Source organism: Microcaecilia unicolor, chromosome 3 (assembly GCF_901765095.1).
Source record: "Microcaecilia unicolor chromosome 3, aMicUni1.1, whole genome shotgun sequence".
Lineage (NCBI taxonomy): Eukaryota > Metazoa > Chordata > Amphibia > Gymnophiona > Siphonopidae > Microcaecilia > Microcaecilia unicolor.
This window is the reverse complement of record NC_044033.1, coordinates 36240027-36258026: the sequence shown is the minus strand read 5'-3', so window position 1 is coordinate 36258026 and position 18000 is coordinate 36240027.

The window sequence follows — 18000 nt, the reverse complement described above, 5'->3', positions numbered from 1 at the left end:
TCTGTATTCGGATGTTCCTGGCTTCTTAACGGGCAACAATGGGGTATTCCATGCGGATCTAATTGGTTTAAGGACCCCTTGTTGGAGGAGTTTCTGTAGGTGAGTTTGCATACTATGCCGAGCTGCATAGGGGATGTGGTATTGTCCTTGGTTAACCACTTGAGCATTCGGTTTGAGCTCAATCCAGATGGGGATAGCGTTAACGGCCAGTCCTCCTGGGTTCGCTTCTGCCCATACATCAGGCACCGCATCCATTATGGCTCGCCTCTGCTGGGCGAAAGGGGTGTTCTGGTCGTAATGGCAGTCGCCAGGTCCTACAGTTGGGGGAACGTGTAGTCTCCATTCTTCTCTCACTGGGCAGATAAGTGTTACTGGCCGATCTTCGAACTGAGCTTCCACTTCACCCGTGGTCTTGAACTTCAAGGTGGCCTGGAGCTTACAGAGTAGGTCTCGACCGATCAAGGGGACTGGGCATCCGGGGATATGTATAAACTGGTGAGACACCATCGTCCCTCCAATCTGGACTTGGCGTTCCTTGAGGAGGGGGGCTGCAAGGGATTTCCCGGAGGCTCCCACAATCGGTATAGTTTCTTTCGTGGCTGGGGCTATGGCAGTGGTGATAACAGATCGCTGGGCCCCCGTGTCTAGTAAGGCCTTCATAGACTCTGTCCCCACCCGAATTTCCACCAGAGGGTCAGTGGGGACTCTGCCCTCCCGGTTCCTTCATGCTGTGCTATCTCGGGTAGCGTCCACAGCCATTTGCCATTCCCTCCGGTCATCCCGTCCTCTATCTCTTCGGCCCCTTCCCCGGCCTCGTCTGGGGGCCCCTGTATGGTCGCCCGTCTCCTCCTCCCTCTGCCGGTCCCCTGGTTCCTCTTCTCTCGGGCTGTCCCGTGTTTCCTCTGGACAATCAGCCCACCAGTGTCCTTCTTTTCGACAATTTGCACACTGGTTACGTCCTAAGGGGGACCGTGCCTCTCTTGTCTTTCTGCCCCTCCCCCTTGGTCTAGGCCTCAGGCGTTCCTCCAGTACCGTGGCCAACACATCTGCCTTTTCCCGCATCCGCCTGGTCGATTCCTTTCGGGCCTCCACCTTCTCCTCCTGGTCGCGATATCCGAATACGCGATCAGCTATAGCTTTCAGTTGGCTGAGGCTCATCCCTTCGAACCCCTCCGTTCTCTGTAGCTTTCTTCGTATATCCGGTGCTGACTGGCTAACAAAACTCATAACCACGGTTGGGAGGTTCTTAGGGTCTTCGGGATTTATCGGGCTGTGCCTTCTGAATGCTTCCATAAGTCGTTCAAGGAAGTCCCCTGGACTCTCGTCCTTTTGTTGGACTACACTGTGGATTTTTCCCATGTTGGTAACCTTCTGCTTCCCTTTCTTTAAGGCGGCCAGGTACGCCTGCTGGTATCGGCGGATAAAGGTTTGGCCTTCGGCGGTTCGGTAGTCCCACGTGGGAGCAGCGATGGGCGCCTCCGTTTCTATTAGGTTCTGTAAGTTGGCATGGGCCGGATTCGCATCCCGGACGGCTTGTTCCATATTTTGTTGTAGAAGGCGGCGTTCTTCAGTGGTCAGGATGTGGGCGCTCAACTGCCTAAGGTCTGCCCAAGTCGGGTTATAACTGTATATAATGCCTTCCACCAGCTCTATCAACTGCTCGGGTTTCTGGTCGTAGGACGGCCCATGGAATTTCCAGTTATACAAATCGGCACTTGAGAAGGGAACGTGGCTGTAAACTGTTGATTCAATGGGCTGACCCCCCCCCCTTCCGCCGGGTTAGGGGTATAGGTGGTGGACTGTCGAACTGGGAATAAGTTGGCGGCCTCCCCTTTCTTACTCGCAGGGAGGGCATTTCGCGGACTCGATTGGGGGAACCGAGTAATGTTCTTCACAACCCGTTTACTCTTCCGTATGGTTGCGGGGCCAGGTGACTCGGGTGAGTCTGGACGGGACGTCTCTCCGGCCTCCGTCTCCGACCCGGAAGCCTCAGCGTTATCCGGCCCCTCCTCCAGGCTCGCGATGTCAGGGTATAACGGGGCATACGGCGGTGGCGCGATATCATCCTCGTATGCTTCCGCCGTAGCAAGTATCGGGGCCTTTGGGGGCTTCTTTTCGGGCAAACCCTGAACTTTCCCTAGGGTTTTCTTTGGGGGTCTCGTTCTAGAAAGTGTGTTGGTAGTACTAGGCGTGGTTCCTGTCTTGACAATGGTAGCAGGGGGCGTGGTCTCAGTGGTTTCTACGCTAGGGGCGGTCGGCCGTATGGGGGCGGTCCCTGCGGCCTTCTGAACGGCAGCGGTTGCCGGGCTTTGGAGAGCGAAGGCATGGGTCGGCAGGGCTTTAAGTTTGGTTTTCCGTCCCTTTCTCTGCTTTACCACCATGAGGGCGGCTTTTTCTACCTTCCGTTGGGCCCAAGCCGGCGGATCCCGGACTACATCCAACCATGCTTGGATGTACGGAATGTCTTCGGGACAGCCTGGGTTTCCCTCGACTATAACGATATTCATGACCGCCGCCACTTTTTCATACTCGAATGACCCTCCCGGGGGCCATTCAGCAATTCCTAGCCCTGGCCACATAAATTGACATCTCTGTATCATCCCGGCCCTGCTACATTTATCCTGGTCGAACACTTCGCTAAAGTGTTCTGTCATTAAATCTAACGGTGAAGACCCACCCCCGCCCATCCTAACCTGAGTGCCAAAGGACAGGTGACGGACAAAGGGGGAAAGGGGCGGTGGAGGAGTAAGGGGTCTCGTTCCACCAGATACAAAAGGGTCAACACTCGGCCTGACCAGGACGCGGTCGCCCGGCCTGGAACTGCAAGCCCATCCACACACTTTCATACACCACAAGAAACCCCCCCGTTCGTTCGCCGCTCGGTTTCGTCGCCAGAGCCTAGTGAGTTTCGGGACCTAGTCGTATACCAATAGTCCGTATTAGTCACTGGCTAAAAGAGGGTGATCACGCCTCTTCTTCGGTCCTTACTGGGCCGGTCACTACGTAGAGTATACTCGCCTGTCCGCCGTGTTCGCAGGCCGCGCCGTCGTACGCGCCTCTCCAGAGAGGAAAAAAAAGAAAAAGGAAAAGGTGCCTTGCCAGAACCACACAGCCCCCCTACAGTCAGGCAGAGTTGATCGACCCTCCTCCGGGAGATGGACGCTGAAATCAGCGGTGGCCACTCACCACCTTCTCAGGTGGGGGTCGATGACCCGATCCGACCGCAGTGGGGGAGGGGAAGAATATAATCCGATTCCCCTTTCTACTTCCGTCCCATCTGGGTCGCCAATGAAACAGGTGGGAAATCAGGAGACGAAAGGCAAATTTTTGGTTCCAAACAAGGCAACTTTATTGCTAGCAAGTGAACAGCACCGAGTAGCCTCGGGACACTGTGTGTCATAAATCATCTGACACTTACATTTATACTTCCCTCCTGGGCCTGCGCATTTGGCCCCTTACACGTCACAACCGACATGCGCAGTAAACATTTGTAGTTCTTACAGTACAAAATTGTAGTCCCAGTACGTACACACGTCATAACACTGAAATGATACTGGCAAGAAAAACGAAACTTAGCAGCTTATTCTTCACACACACACAATGCTCCTTTCTAGCACAGGAGATAAGGTTCGGCTCAGGAATGCAGGGGGGTGTCAGCACCCTCCAAGGTCGTCTATTCAAATGGCGTTGCTACAGGCAAGCTGGTCTTGTATAGGCCTTGCTAACTACTGTTACAAGCTATATGTCTAATAGCCCTGCATTCTGTGTTTTCATTAGTAAACAGCAACTTCTTTCATTAGTAAACAGTAAAACTGGATAAGGCACAAATGTCCAGTGCAGTAATAAGGTGTGGCTAAACAGCCAAAAGCAGAGGTAGAGTCCATAAGTATAAGTCCATCAGTAGGAACAAAACATGAGGTTGTCCTGTTGCTCAGTAGTATGCATAGTATTCGAACAGTATCCGGCGGTCCACTCCTTCACCAGGACACCAACTGGACACCCTAGAGGTCAGTGCGGTGGACTTCAGAAAACACTCCCACATGCATAGCTCCCTTACCATGGGTGCTGAGCCCCCAACCCCTCCCCCCAAACCCACTACCCACAAATGTACAACACTACCATAGCTCTTAGGGGTGAATGGGGCACCTACATGTAGGTACAGTGGGTTTTGGAGGCCTCCCATTTACCAGCACAAGTGTTACAGGTAGGGGGATGGGCCTGGGTCCATCTGCCTGAAGTGCACTGCGGTACCCACTAAAAGTGCTCCAGGGACCTGCATACATGCAGGCCTCTAGGACTTGTTGCTGCTGTATAACCTTGGCACACCAGTTGACACCTGAAGACTAATCTCTTTGAAAAAGTCCTTTATTTGAATAAGCACGTTTACTCACTGTTAACTGCAGATCAGAGGTTGTGCCCCACTGGCAAAGAGTCTTCCTGGTACTGAGATTAGCAGTAGGTCCGAGCTGGCAGAATGCTGTACAATGCCCTCTTTCAGCAACATTCAAGGGAAGAACTAAGTTCTGTAACGTGGCTAACACATGAAAGGGATCTAAAACTGGCTGACAAAAATGGCCACTACCTCATGGACTACCGGAAACAAAACAGGGCACACTCTGACCCAGTAAACAGGGGGAAAAGCACAAGGGAGTAGAGCCTACCAACTACCAACATCGTGAGCATTTAACACAAGCTACTGGGATCACGGAGTCCAATACCCTACACCCACCACAATGCATTGCTGATGTGACTCTGCAGTGTGCATAACAGAAAAGGTGTCACACGCACCCGAGACCCACATCAGAACCAGGGAAAGGCTGTCACAGGATAGAACACATTCTGCTTTTGTTGCAGGAATTACCACTATTGTTAGCAGAATCTGTGGTACTTCAGGAGTCAAACACCACACACCAGAATGAGAGAGAAATCTTCTTTATTTGCCAGCAAACAAAGTAGGACATCAGCTCTAGGTCTCTCCTTCTCTTCAGCTCTCTGTGTCTTGTCTCTCTCGTCTCAGCTCCTTCTCTTCTAACGTAAGCTGCTTCTGCTCTCAGTTATATAGGGTCCTACACCCTTCTAGCCCCCCTTTCTCATCAGATGATAAAGAATAGATTGATTACCCTGTCTTGAACTAATTATTACTTACACATTACTTAAAAATATCAGTTACATAGGTTTGAGATATTTCCTAAACTGACCTATGACCTGGGGCCTCTCAAACTAGACAATGTGGCACCTATCTCCTGCATTTTATTATTATTAAATTCCCAGCTAACTTCATAACTTAGGTTCATTGAGGGGCTAAGGGGCCAGTCTTGCTTAATGGCACACAAACATAGTTTATTATTACTTTCAGAAGACCAGTCCTACACTTAGTTATAATTCATCAAGGAGAAGAGAGTTGACTTGTCCTGACCTCTTTCACCTAGCTAGGACTGTGGATAATTCAAACCAGATGATGACCTCTTAAACTGCAGACAAATCTCACTTGAAAAGTCAGACACTGAATTGAAAAGATATTCTACATAGAAATAGAACTTATTAATTAAACAGAATAAAACATATTTTAAAATAAGCAGAAATCAGAATTCCTTATAAGACAAAATCTAAATTATCAAGAATATCTATATCTAAACTATCTTCTTCTAAACATTCAGCCTAATCCTTTTAAAACTGCAGTATGCCTTGCTTGCTGATCCCCTCGAGATTGAATGGCATCCAGATGTGGTAAATATGAACTAGCCTTAACAATCCATCACTCAAAAAGGGACAAAGAAAGTTTCATTTCTCTCTGACCTTTCTAACCTCTAGTCTAGCAAAAGCTAGACTTCTGAGCAATTAAAACCAGATGGCATTCTTCCACTTTCCAGGACTGAACCAAAGTTAAAATTAATATGATTTCTCTGCCCAAGCTGCCTCATTCCCCCCTTTGAGACTAAAATCAGCTTATGCAGAGATAAGTCTCACAACTCAAACTCTGGGGATTATAGTGATCCCAACTCCATACCTCCTCCTGGGGCATAACTTCTAGGAATAGGCATGTGAATCACCATTACCCTACTCGTTAAGGTCCGACGGCATACTGCCGAAGCACATGAGGCCAAGAAACAAAACAACAATCCTGCTAAAACTAAGACTATTAGGGAAATGAACAAGGGACGTATCCATGAGCTCAATGACCACCACCAGGAGGTAAGGTCTAATCCTCCTCGGTAATCCTCCACATTAAGGCTGGCCAACTGTAGGACTTTATCCATGGCATGCCTAACTACATGCGTCCTATTTATGACAATGGTACAGCACTCTGAAGAATTGAGCACTGTACAGAGGCCACCCTGGGCTGCAAAGAGGTAGTCAAGGCCCATACGGTTATACCGAGAAACTACACTTAATTCATTAATTTGATCCTGCAATGCATTGACTACCACGTTCAGCTCATGGACTAAAACATGGAGTAGGGACTGAAGTCGCCGGGTAGCCATGCCTAGTTCAGTGATACCCGCTACCGGGCCCCCAATTGGAATCCAGGCCGTGGCAGAAAGGGCCACAAGTCTCTTTTTAGTCAGAGGATAAGTAGAGTTGATGTACTGGAGGGCTAATTCAATCGCCTCATCCTCTGTGGCAACGGAGGAGGGTAAGGACAAGGCCTCTCGCTTAGAGCGGTGCGGGGATGATGACCTGAGAAGAGGAATAACTTTAGGAAAATAATTCAAGGTTACCAATACAGAAAAATCATACGTGGGGGGAAGAATCATGTGGAGGACATTATCACAGAGCCAGTAATGGCCAAGGAGAGGGTGAGGGAAGTTCCCAATAAATGTTGACTCAGGCTGGACAAGGTACTTAGGATGCCCATAATGCAAGCCCCTACCCCAGGGAGAACGAAGACGATATGGAGACTTTGCACACCATAGGTGCCAATCCCCAATTGTGACAGGCTGCTCACTTGTTACAAACTCTTCATACCCCGGGGACTTATGAAAGTAGAAAATAGGCCAGGACACTATAGTCCTCTCAGTGGTACGCTTAGGAGCCAGATAATCACTTGGGTCATAATCTGCAGGTACGGTAATAGGGCACATAGGAGTACCTGGAGAGACTACCCACACAGATTCCCCCTTCTCTGGAAGAACATTGGTATAGTTACAGGAAATGGGAAGAACAGTTGAGATGTTTCTTGTTAAACAAAACACTCCAGAAGCTGGATAGGAAGACGTAAAGACTGGCCGTAGAGAAGATTCAGAGGGGGAAGTAGCATTATAAAAGGACCACCAAGTATAATCCTGGCTCCAAGAACCTGAACTCGAAAAGTAGGGAGGTATAAGAGCTGTAAGCGGCACAGGGACAGGAACAGCTGGGACATCTGTGGTATAAGGAGAAAATCGGGAACACACAATACAAGGGGAAGTAATCTTTGCCTGGCTAATTAGTTCCTGGACAGAGTGTAGCCAAAGGTTGGAGCGAGTTAGGGTATTAGGCAAGGAGTAGAAAACAACAAAAGCATCCAAACTACTAACATTTTCTTTCTTCCTAATCTAAAACAAATACAGCAAACTAATTAAGCAATAATATTTCAACAGTCTGTGCTAGTCACAGATTACTCTAATATAATGTTCTCAGTCTTTGAGTTCTTATACCAGTTGGGATAGAACCTCAACTGACAAGGATCAAGCTCTCAAATTCCAGGAAAGCCAGAATCAGGGCAAGAAAGAGTCTCAGTATGAAGCCGAATTCCAGCAGCTCCTGCAGTATGCAGTTGACCCTTCTTTTCAGCTAGTACATTCTTTGGTTCGGGTCAAGCGCAGCTTCAATGGCTCCGCTGGATCACTTTCTGCTCTCCACTGTTTAGGCTCCGTCTGATCCGTGCTGGGCTCAGTCTGGTCAGCAGACTTGATTCGAGACCAATGGACCCATGGAGTTATCCCTGCGACCTTCACAGCTGTAGGGGTAGAAAGCAAAACAGTAAAAGGTCCTTTCCACCGGGGCCCCAAGGGCTGGAGCCTCCAGTCTTTCACCCAAACTCTATCCCCTGGCAGGAAGGAATGTACCTGAGCCTGGAAGGGGACAGGGTTTATTTCTCTCACATAAGACTGAAGCTCAGAAATTATCCGGCCCAAGAGGGCTACCTGGTCCTGCACCTGGGCAGACCCTAAAGTCCCTATGTCTCCCTTAATTCCCTGCAAAATGGCTGGGGGCTTCCCATACACAATTTCAAAGGGAGAGAGGGCCGTTCCTTTAGTTGGGGTGCATCGGAGGCGAAAGAGGGCTAGTGGCAGTGCCTGTGGCCATTTCAGTTGGGTTTCCTGACAAATCTTTGCTAGGCTATTTTTCAAGGTTCTGTTTGCCCGCTCAACCTGCCCTGAACTCTGGGGACGGTAGGCACAATGCAATTTCCAGGTAATGTGCAATGCGCGGGACAGGGCCTGAAGTGTGGCTTCAACAAAGGCAGGACCATTATCTGAGCCTATGGCAAGGGGCAGTCCATACCTGGGGATGACATCCCTAAGGAGGGCTCGAGCTACTTCTGTGGCTTTCTCAGTGACTGTAGGGTATGCTTCCACCCACCCAGAGAAAGTGCAGACCATGACCAAGAGGTATCGGAGCCTACCGCTCCTGGGCATTTCTGTGAAGTCTATGACTAGGGACTCAAAGGGTGTTAGTCCTCTAGACTGAACTCCTGGTGGAATACGGGGTCCCTGACGAGCATTATTCTGGGCACAGAGAGTACATCGGGCAGAAGCAGTGGCAACCAGACTATCCAATCCTTCCAGGACCACTACTCGACTGAGTAGGCGGGCTAGTGCTGTTTTCCCTAAGTGTGACAGGTCATGAGCTTGAGACACTACAGGCCAAGCTAGGTGGCATGGCACCAGAACTCTGGTATCAGGGAGATGTAACCAGCCATCAGGTCTCCTTACTGCCCCTTCTTCTTGAGCCCATTTCTCTTCCATTTGGGTGTACATAGGCGTCCATTCTTGCAGTCGAATTTGGAACAGGGGGGTCACAGTACCTGCTGGAGGTCCTCGAGCAGCTTCCTTGGCCACCCGATCAGCATGGCGGTTCCCTCGGGCCACTGGAGTATCTGTCCTTTGGTGTCCCCGGCAGTGAATGACAGCTACCTTTTTAGGGGCCCAAACGGCCTCTAGCAACTGCAGTATTTCAGGTCCATACTTAACAGGTTGGCCTGCGGCATTTATGAGTCCCTTTTCCTTATACAAAGCTCCATGAGCGTGTAGAGTTGTGAAGGCATACTTGGAATCAGTATAAATGTTGGTCACCAGTCCTGCTGCTAGCTCCAGAGCTCGTATGAGGGCCACAAGTTCTGCTTTCTGGGCTGAAGTTCCTTGGGGCAGGGCCCTTGCTTCTATCACCTTGTCCTCTGTCACCACAGCATAGCCTGCCAATCGCTTGGAGTTCTCCACGTAACTGCTTCCATCTGTGAAATAAATTACATCTGGGTCCCTCCAAGGAACATCTTTGAGATCTGGTCGACTGGAGTACACTTCATCCATGGTTTGGATACAGTCATGATCCGGTGGTCCCTCAGATGCTGGCAAAAGAGTGGCGGGATTGAATGTAGCCACTGTTTCCAGGTGTATCCGTGGATTCTCACATAAGCTGGCTTGGTACTTAACCATGCGGCTATTTGTAAACCAGTGGTTGCCCTTATACTCCATGAGGGTGAGAACTGCGTGGGGGACTTTGACAACCAGTTCTTGCCCCAAGGTCAACTTGTCAGCTTCCTGGACCAGTAAGGCTGTTGCTGCAATGGCCCTCAGGCAGGCTGGCCATCCTTTAGCCACTCCATCCAGCTGTTTAGACAGGTATGCAACAGGCCTCTGCCAGGATCCCATCATCTGGGTCAGCACACCCAGAGCAACCCCCTGTCGCTCGTGGACATACAGTGAGAAAGGTTTCTCCACATCAGGAAGGCCTAACGCAGGGGCTTGGAGTAGGGCTTTCTTTATAGCGATGAAGGATTGTTGAGCAGTAGGTCCCCATTCAAATGATTCCTTTTCACCCCCCTTTGTGGCCTGGTAAAGGGGTTTCGCCATCAGTGCAAAATTCGGAATCCAAATTCTGCAGAATCTGGCTGCTCCCAGAAATTCCCTAACTTCCCTTCTGGACTTGGGTTGGGGAATTGCAGCAACCGCTTGCTTCCTACTGACATCCAGTCTCCGACTTCCCTGGGAAATGCAGAAGCCCAGATACTTCACTTCTGACTGACAGAGTTGGGCCTTCGAGCGTGAGACCTTATAGCCCACATCCAAGAGTAACTCCAGCAATTCTCTGGTAGCCTCGAAACACTCTTCCTGGGTCACTGCTGCAATCAGGAGGTCATCTACATACTGAAGTAAAACTCGCCTGGAAGGCTCAGATTTAAAAGTCTTAAGGTCTTGTCCTAGGGCAGTCCCAAAAATGGTGGGGGAGTTCTTGAACCCCTGTGGCAGGCGGGTCCATGTATACTGAAGCTTCCGTCCTGTTACTGGGTTTTCCCATTGAAAGGCAAAAAGCAGTTGACTGGCGGGGGCCACCCGAATACAAAAGAAGGCATCTTTTAGGTCCAGTGTCGTGAAATGGGTAGCTCCAGAAGGTATCAATCCAAGCAGGACATATGGATTAGGCACTACAGGGTGTAATGAAATAGTGGATTTGTTGACCACTCGTAAGTCTTGGACTGGCCGGTAGTCCTCAGTCCCCGGCTTCTGGACTGGCAACAGTGGCGTATTCCATGGAGACTGGCAAGGTCAAATAATTCCATGGGATAACAGACGATTCAGATGTGCTTGAATCCCTTCCAGAGCCTTTCGGGGAATTGGGTATTGGCGAAGATGGATTGGCCGGGCACTTGGAAGTAAGTCTACATGAACAGGGGGAATATTTCGGGCCAACCCTGGGGGATTATCTTCTGCCCATACCCCATTGACCTGGAAGCTGTCGGCCAGGGGTAGGTCAACTTGGCCATGCGACTGATGCAGGCGCCATTCTTCTTCAAGAGGGCAGCAGAAACTCAATATGCCCTTAGGGCTGGATGTCGGAGGCCGAAAGGAGACTGAAGTCTGGCCATCAGAGTCAAAGGAAATTTGGGCCCTAAGCTTGGACAGCAGGTCCCGGCCTAACAAAGGGATTGGACAGTCTGGCATATACAGGAATTCATGAGTGACTGTGTGTGAGCCTAATTGGCATCTACGGGTCGTCAGGAAGGGCCTCCGGTTCTGCACCCCCGTGGCTCCCACCACTCGGACAGTTTTTCCAGACACAGGCGCTAATCGCTCCGTCACAACAGAATGTTCAGCTCCTGTATCAATCATGAATGGAATTGAGCGGCTCCCTATGGTTAGCTTGACCATGGGTTCCTGGGAGCCCAGTTTGTAGGAACCCGGTCTGTCCTATTCATCCCATTCTGCCATCTCGGCTATCCCAATGATGTCAGATTCAGAAGGCTCATACCTTCCCTCTCGAACTCGGCCTCGGCTTCCTCGATCTCCTGGTCCCCTTCTCAGTCCCTGGCGCCTCTGGGGGCATTCATCTTTCCAGTGCCCTCTGTCCTTGCAGTAGGCGCACTGATCCCTCTCCAATCGTGGTCTGGGATTCTCCCCTCGTGGCCGTGATTGATTGAAGGAATCTCGAGGCCGGGCTGGCGGTCCGGGGTCCCACTTTGGCTTCCCATTGGCTAGAGGTCGACCTTGGTTAAGGGTGGAATTAGTAATGGCTGCCGCCAAGAGGTCGGCCTTCTTCTGCATCTTCCGGTCAGCCTCTCGGCGCATCTCCTGATCCCTATTAACGAAAACCTTTGTTGCGATCTCAATTAGCTGGGTGGTATTCATCCCTGCGAATCCCTCCTGACGCTGCAGCTTCTTCCGGATATCTGGCATACTCTGGGCCACCAATGCACTATTCACCATTCTCTGGTTTTCTAGTGCCTCAGGGTCAAATGGGGTGTATGTTCTGTAGGCTTCAATTAGTCGCTCTAAAAAGGCCCCAGGGGATTCAGTTGCCCCTTGGAGAATTTCAGAGACCTTTGCCAGATTAATGGGCCTCTTTATGCCTTTCTTCATACCTTCCAGCAAGTCCCGGCAATAGCCAGACAACAGTTCATAGTGCTGCCCATTATTTGGATCCCAAGCTGGAGCTGCGCGAGGGAACCGAGCTTTAACCCATTTCTCTAGGTCCTGTATCCCCTCGGGGACACGCGCTCACGTGATGGCCTCAGCATTTTGTAAAATCTTCCGCCTCTCCTCAGTTGTGAAGAGAGTCAGGAGGAGCTGTTGACAATCAGTCCAAGTTGGGTTATGGGTGGCCATAATACTAGCCACTAGGTCCACCACTGCCTGAGGCTTTTCAGTATAAGAGGGGTAATGCGTCTTCCAATTCAGGAGATCGGTGGTTGTGAAGCGTACATACTGGTAGGCCTGTGCCTGTATAACCTGACCCTGATTATTAGGATCCGGTCGAGTGGTGGTTACCTGACGGAGGGGCAGAGCTCTCGAGGAGGTGGGAATGGAACCTGAGGTAGAGCTAGGAGCTACCCCCTTATCATGCTCAAAGGTGATTGCAGCGGGTCTAACCCATTCAGGGGAGGTGTGTTGAACCCCTGAGGGATGGGGAGGGGTACTCATAGACTGAGAAATGATCACAGGTGATTCAGTCCATTGAAAGGGATGCTGGGCCCCTGATGAGTGGGAAGGAGTACTAGAGGGAGAGGCTGGGCTGTCGGGAGTTGAGGAGTCAGGGAGTGGGGCCCAAAGCGGGTCATGGGAGGTTAGCAGGGAAGGATGTGGCAGAGGAGGGTAGATGCTGGCTGAAAAGTCCAACCTAGGATGTGGCGGGGTTTGCACAGAAGGGGAGGAACTATCCGGAGAAGCCTGTGCTGGAGAGTCTTGGGCTGGATGCCGTGGATCTCTGGGGGTGGAGCGGAACCCCAACAATGGGCCATAAGGTGGTGGCTCAAGATCTGAGGGGTCATCAGAGAGTATGGGTTTCTCGGACAGGGTAGGGGCGGAAGCCACCGATTGGGTGGTAGGCTTCCTGGGGCTCTTTCCCTCCTCCAGTTTAGATTTTCTAATAATCTTTCTTTGAACGCGGCCCAGCATGAACTTCACAGGGGATCCCATATAAGTTTTCAACCAAGAGGGAGGGTCAGTAACAAGGCTGTCCCAGGAATCTATATAGGGGAATTGTTCAGAATATTCTGGTTCTCCTACAATTATGCTGTAGACCTTCCGGATTACTTCAATATCTAAGCTGCCACCAGGGGGCCACCCCACTCCCATAGATGGCCACTCAACTTCACACAAAGTTCTTAGAGTACTTAAGCTTAAAGTCTGTCCATAATCATTAACTAAAAATCCTTTCTTAAAATTCTTAAGCATACAATCTAGGGGAGTAGCAGTTTGACTAGATGATGTCCCTCCCATAATGCTTACAGTTACAACACACAGAAAGGAAGGGAAATTTTTTTTTGGAAGTGTGGTAAGGGGTCCACACTCCTGAGACACAAGGTAGACAAACAACAATCGCTTCCTTCCGTCGCTGGCCAGTTGAACTCGCGTTAACTGGAACCGCAGCTATAAGAAGTCCACACTCATTTAATCATTCATGCATCACACACACTGTACAAAAAATCCCACCCAACAATTTCAGATTTTTCAGATACAGGTAAGCTCTGGCGGTTTCCCTGCTAGTCCCCACTAGACTAGAAGGTACTAAGGCCTTCGCTGAGAGTTGATCAGACTCCCCTTCCCTCAACTTTTGAGGGGCTGGTTTACAGTTTCCTAGCTAGGATTACAATACAGAATACATACCCGGCCAATGTTCCTCAGTCAGTTGGGTGCCAGAAATTGATGCAGGATTCGTATCCCACTTCTGACACCAGGAATTGTTGCAGGAATTACCACTATTGTTAGCAGAATCTGTGGTACTTCAGGAGTCAAACACCACACACCAGAATGAGAGAGAAATCTTCTTTATTTGCCAGCAAACAAAGTAGGACATCAGCTCTAGGTCTCTCCTTCTCTTCAGCTCTCTGTGTCTGGTCTCTCTCGTCTCAGCTCCTTCTCTTCTAACGTAAGCTGCTTCTGCTCTCAGTTATATAGGGTCCTACACCCTTCTAGCCCCCCTTTCTCACCAGATGGTAAAGAATAGATTGATTACCCTGTCTTGAACTAATTATTACTTACACATTACTTAAAAATATCAGTTACATAGGTTTGAGATATTTCCTAAACTGACCTATGACCTGGGGCCTCTCAAACTAGACAATGTGGCACCTATCTCCTGCATTTTATTATTATTAAATTCCCAGCTAACTTCATAACTTAGGTTCATTGAGGGGCTAAGGGGCCAGTCTTGCTTAATGGCACACAGACATGGTTTATTATTACTTTCAGAAGACCAGTCCTACACTTAGTTATAATTCATCAAGGAGAAGAGAGTTGACTTGTCCTGACCTCTTTCACCTAGCTAGGACTGTGGATAATTCAAACCAGATGATGACCTCTTAAACTGCAGACAAATCTCACTTGAAAAGTCAGACACTGAATTGAAAAGATATTCTACATAGAAATAGAACTTATTAATTAAACAGAATAAAACATATTTTAAAATAAGCAGAAATCAGAATTCCTTATAAGACAAAAACTAAATTATCAAGAATATCTATATCTAAACTATCTTCTTCTAAACATTCAGCCTAATCCTTTTAAAACTGCAGTATGCCTTGCTTGCTGATCCCCTCGAGATTGAATGGCATCCAGATGTGGTAAATATGAACTAACCTTAACAATCCATCACTCAAAAAGGGACAAAGAAAGTTTCATTTCTCTCTGACCTTTCTAACCTCTAGTCTAGCAAAAGCTAGACTTCTGAGCAATTAAAACCAGATGGCATTCTTCCACTTTCCAGGACTGAACCAAAGTTAAAATTAATATGATTTCTCTGCCCAAGCTGCCTCACTTTCATGGAGGTGGGTACGGCATTTAAGGCTGGCATAGAGGCTGGAAAAAAACGTTTTTAAAGTGGGGGTTTTTTGGTGGGAGGGGGTTAGTGACCACTGGGGGAGTCAGGGGAGGTGATCCCCGATTCCCTCCGGTGGTCATCTGGTCAGTTAGGGCAGTTTTTTGGTACTTGGACCTGAAAAAAAAGGGTCCAAATAAAGCGGACCAAATTCTCGTCCAAAACGCCCTTCTTTTTTTGATTAACAGCTAAAGACGCCCATCTCTCCTCGTTCAATAACCACGCCCCAGTCCCGCCTTCGCCACGCCTCTGACACGCCTACGTCAACTTTGTTCAATCCTGCGACGGAATGCAGTTGAAGACAACCAAAATCAGCTTTCGATTATACCGATTTGGTCGCACACGGGAGAAAGACACCCATCTCCCGATTTGGGTCGAAATATGGGCGTCTTTCTCTTTTGAAAATAAGCTGGATGGGGAACCTAAAAAAAAAAAAACCACAGACGGGGCAGAAGTAAACAGTCATTGGTTTCTATGTCAGAGAAAAGTGACCACGGAAAGTTACAGCACAGCCAGCAGTTATACAAAGTGCCAGCATTTTTTAAAGCACTTTTGTGCCTGACATTCATTGCTTGACCACATATCTTCTTTAGAATATCAGGCTTTTATTTTTTTGTCTCTCTAGCACGTTTTTTTTCTTAATGCTCCACATCTAATTAGCTAGAGGTCATGCACTTCCCACATTTCATTTTAAACTGCAAACTATTTCTTTCAGCATTAATTTGCTTTATTTTGTATGCAGCACACCTGCTCTGATGTAATCAGAAGTATCCATTTCAATTGGATAAAAACAAAATAGATATGCAAATGAGATTTCAGGTGATTTTGTAAAATCACTGCAGGCAAAAGGTAAAGGGTTCTTTTTACTAGGCTGCAGTAAAAGGGCCCTGCGTTAGCAGCCGTTTTTGCCGTGCGATGAGGCGTTTTTACCAGGGCCGCCGAGAGGGGGGGGGCCCGGCGCCAGGGTCAGGCCGCCGGCGCTGCAGTCCCCGGTCTCACCTGCCTGCTTCCTCGGCTCCGGGCCCCCTGCATTCAAAGCGGCAGTCGCAGATCGCCTCTCTTCTGGCCTTCCCTCCCTGTGTCACGCCCTCGTGGAAACCGGAAGCAGACGAGGCCTCAGCGCACGGCAAAAACGGCTGCTAACGCAGGGCCCTTTTACTACAGCCTAGTAAAAAGAACCCTTTACCTTTTGCCTGCAGTGATTTTACAAAATCTCCTGAAATCTCATTTGCATATCTATTTTGTTTTTATCCAATTGAAATGGATACTTGTGATTACATCAGAGCAGGCAGATGAGACCGCGGACTGCAGCAGCGGGGGAAGCGACGGGGGCCAGCAGCGGCGGGGGGCGGAGGCGGGGCGGCCTTGCCCCGGGCCCGGCCTAGTCTCTCGGCGGCCCTGCTTTTTACCACAGTGGGTAAAAGACTGAAAATACATGGCCATGCAGTAAGATTGCTCTTACCATGTGGCCATGTGGGGGGGAGCACTAATCGCCACCCATTGAGGTGGCGATAAGGGCTCCAGCACTAACCCAGCGGTAACTGGGTAGCATTGCATTGCCCAATTACTACCGGGTAACCGCCAAGCAAAAAAACTGAAGCCCTATTTTCCCCAGTGTGGGAAATGGCGTGCACTTGGGCTGGAACTACTGCCGGCACCCACATTGGGCCAGCAGTAGTTCCAAATTGGCACGCAGTAAGCCCACATTGCTTTGTAAAAGGGCCCATAATATTTTTATTGCTCTTTCCCACAGATTATGAAAACATTTGGCATATTGTTAATTTTCTAGCTATTTTACATTTTTTAAATGATTTTATACAAAATGTTGCACAGTTTAGAAAAAGATGAACACATTTGCTATTGGATGGATTAGCTTAATTAGCTATGATGTATGAAGATCACTGAAAGACCATCTGTGTTCATAAACCCAGTGTAAGTTAACTGCCAAAATACTAAAAGGATGGTGGACAAATACGTTTTCACTGAGCAGCCATTAATTATACTGCCATATACGATTCCCCTGCAGAATCAAGGCTTACAAGTGTTATCCTTGACCTTGCCTTCAAACAGGCAAATTTCAGATTTCGTGTTGAAGATTTCAGGTCTTCAAATCTTTCTTGTAAGTCTTTAAAAAGCCTAGAACAACATTATTCTTTGTTTTAATGTTCCAGAGGATGATTGATAGCAGATGATCATAGATAAAGCCAGAATGGCCTATCTTGTCTTTCCACTAATGTGGTTAGGGTTGTAACTAACAATTCATACAGGCTTCTCCCACTGCATATTTTTATCGTGATTTAGAGTCTTTAAATAACACAAATGTTTCTTTTATGGTGAATTAAAAAAAGTATCAGTATAGTGTAGTAAGGTTGTAGGTGTAGACAGATAAGGACCATTTTGCCCACCCAGTATGCTTCTTTGCTCTGCCTTCCCTTCTACCAGTCAGCACACCATCTACTAGTAAGGATTAGAGGCGTAGCCAGACACCCAATTTTGGATGGGCCTGGGCCCAAGATGGATGGGCAGAAGAACCCCACCCCATCCCACAGGTGATTTGGTCTCTCCTTCTCTCGCCTGCATGCCGTTTGGTCTCTCAAATATCCCCCCCTCTCCTGCACACCTTTTAAATAGCAGATTTTCACCGGCAGTAAGCAGCAACTAATACACAGTACTCATGTTGGCCCCACATCCTTCCCACTGATGCAGCTTCCTCTTCTGCATAGGCAGGAATACGTCAGAGGGGAAGGCTTTGGGGTCGGTGTGAGCAGTATGTATCAGTCGCTGCTTCCTGCAGGTGAAGATCTGCTATTTGTAAGGTATGCAGGAGGGACAGTTGTTGGGAGTTCTCAGCTTGGGAATCTCTGCCAGCCACATCGTAGGTGTGCTGCTACTGGTGGGCCTGAGCTCAAAGTGGGTGGGCCTGGGCCCACCCAAGCCCACCCTTGGCTACGCCACTGGTAAGGATATTTCCTATTAGGAATCTCA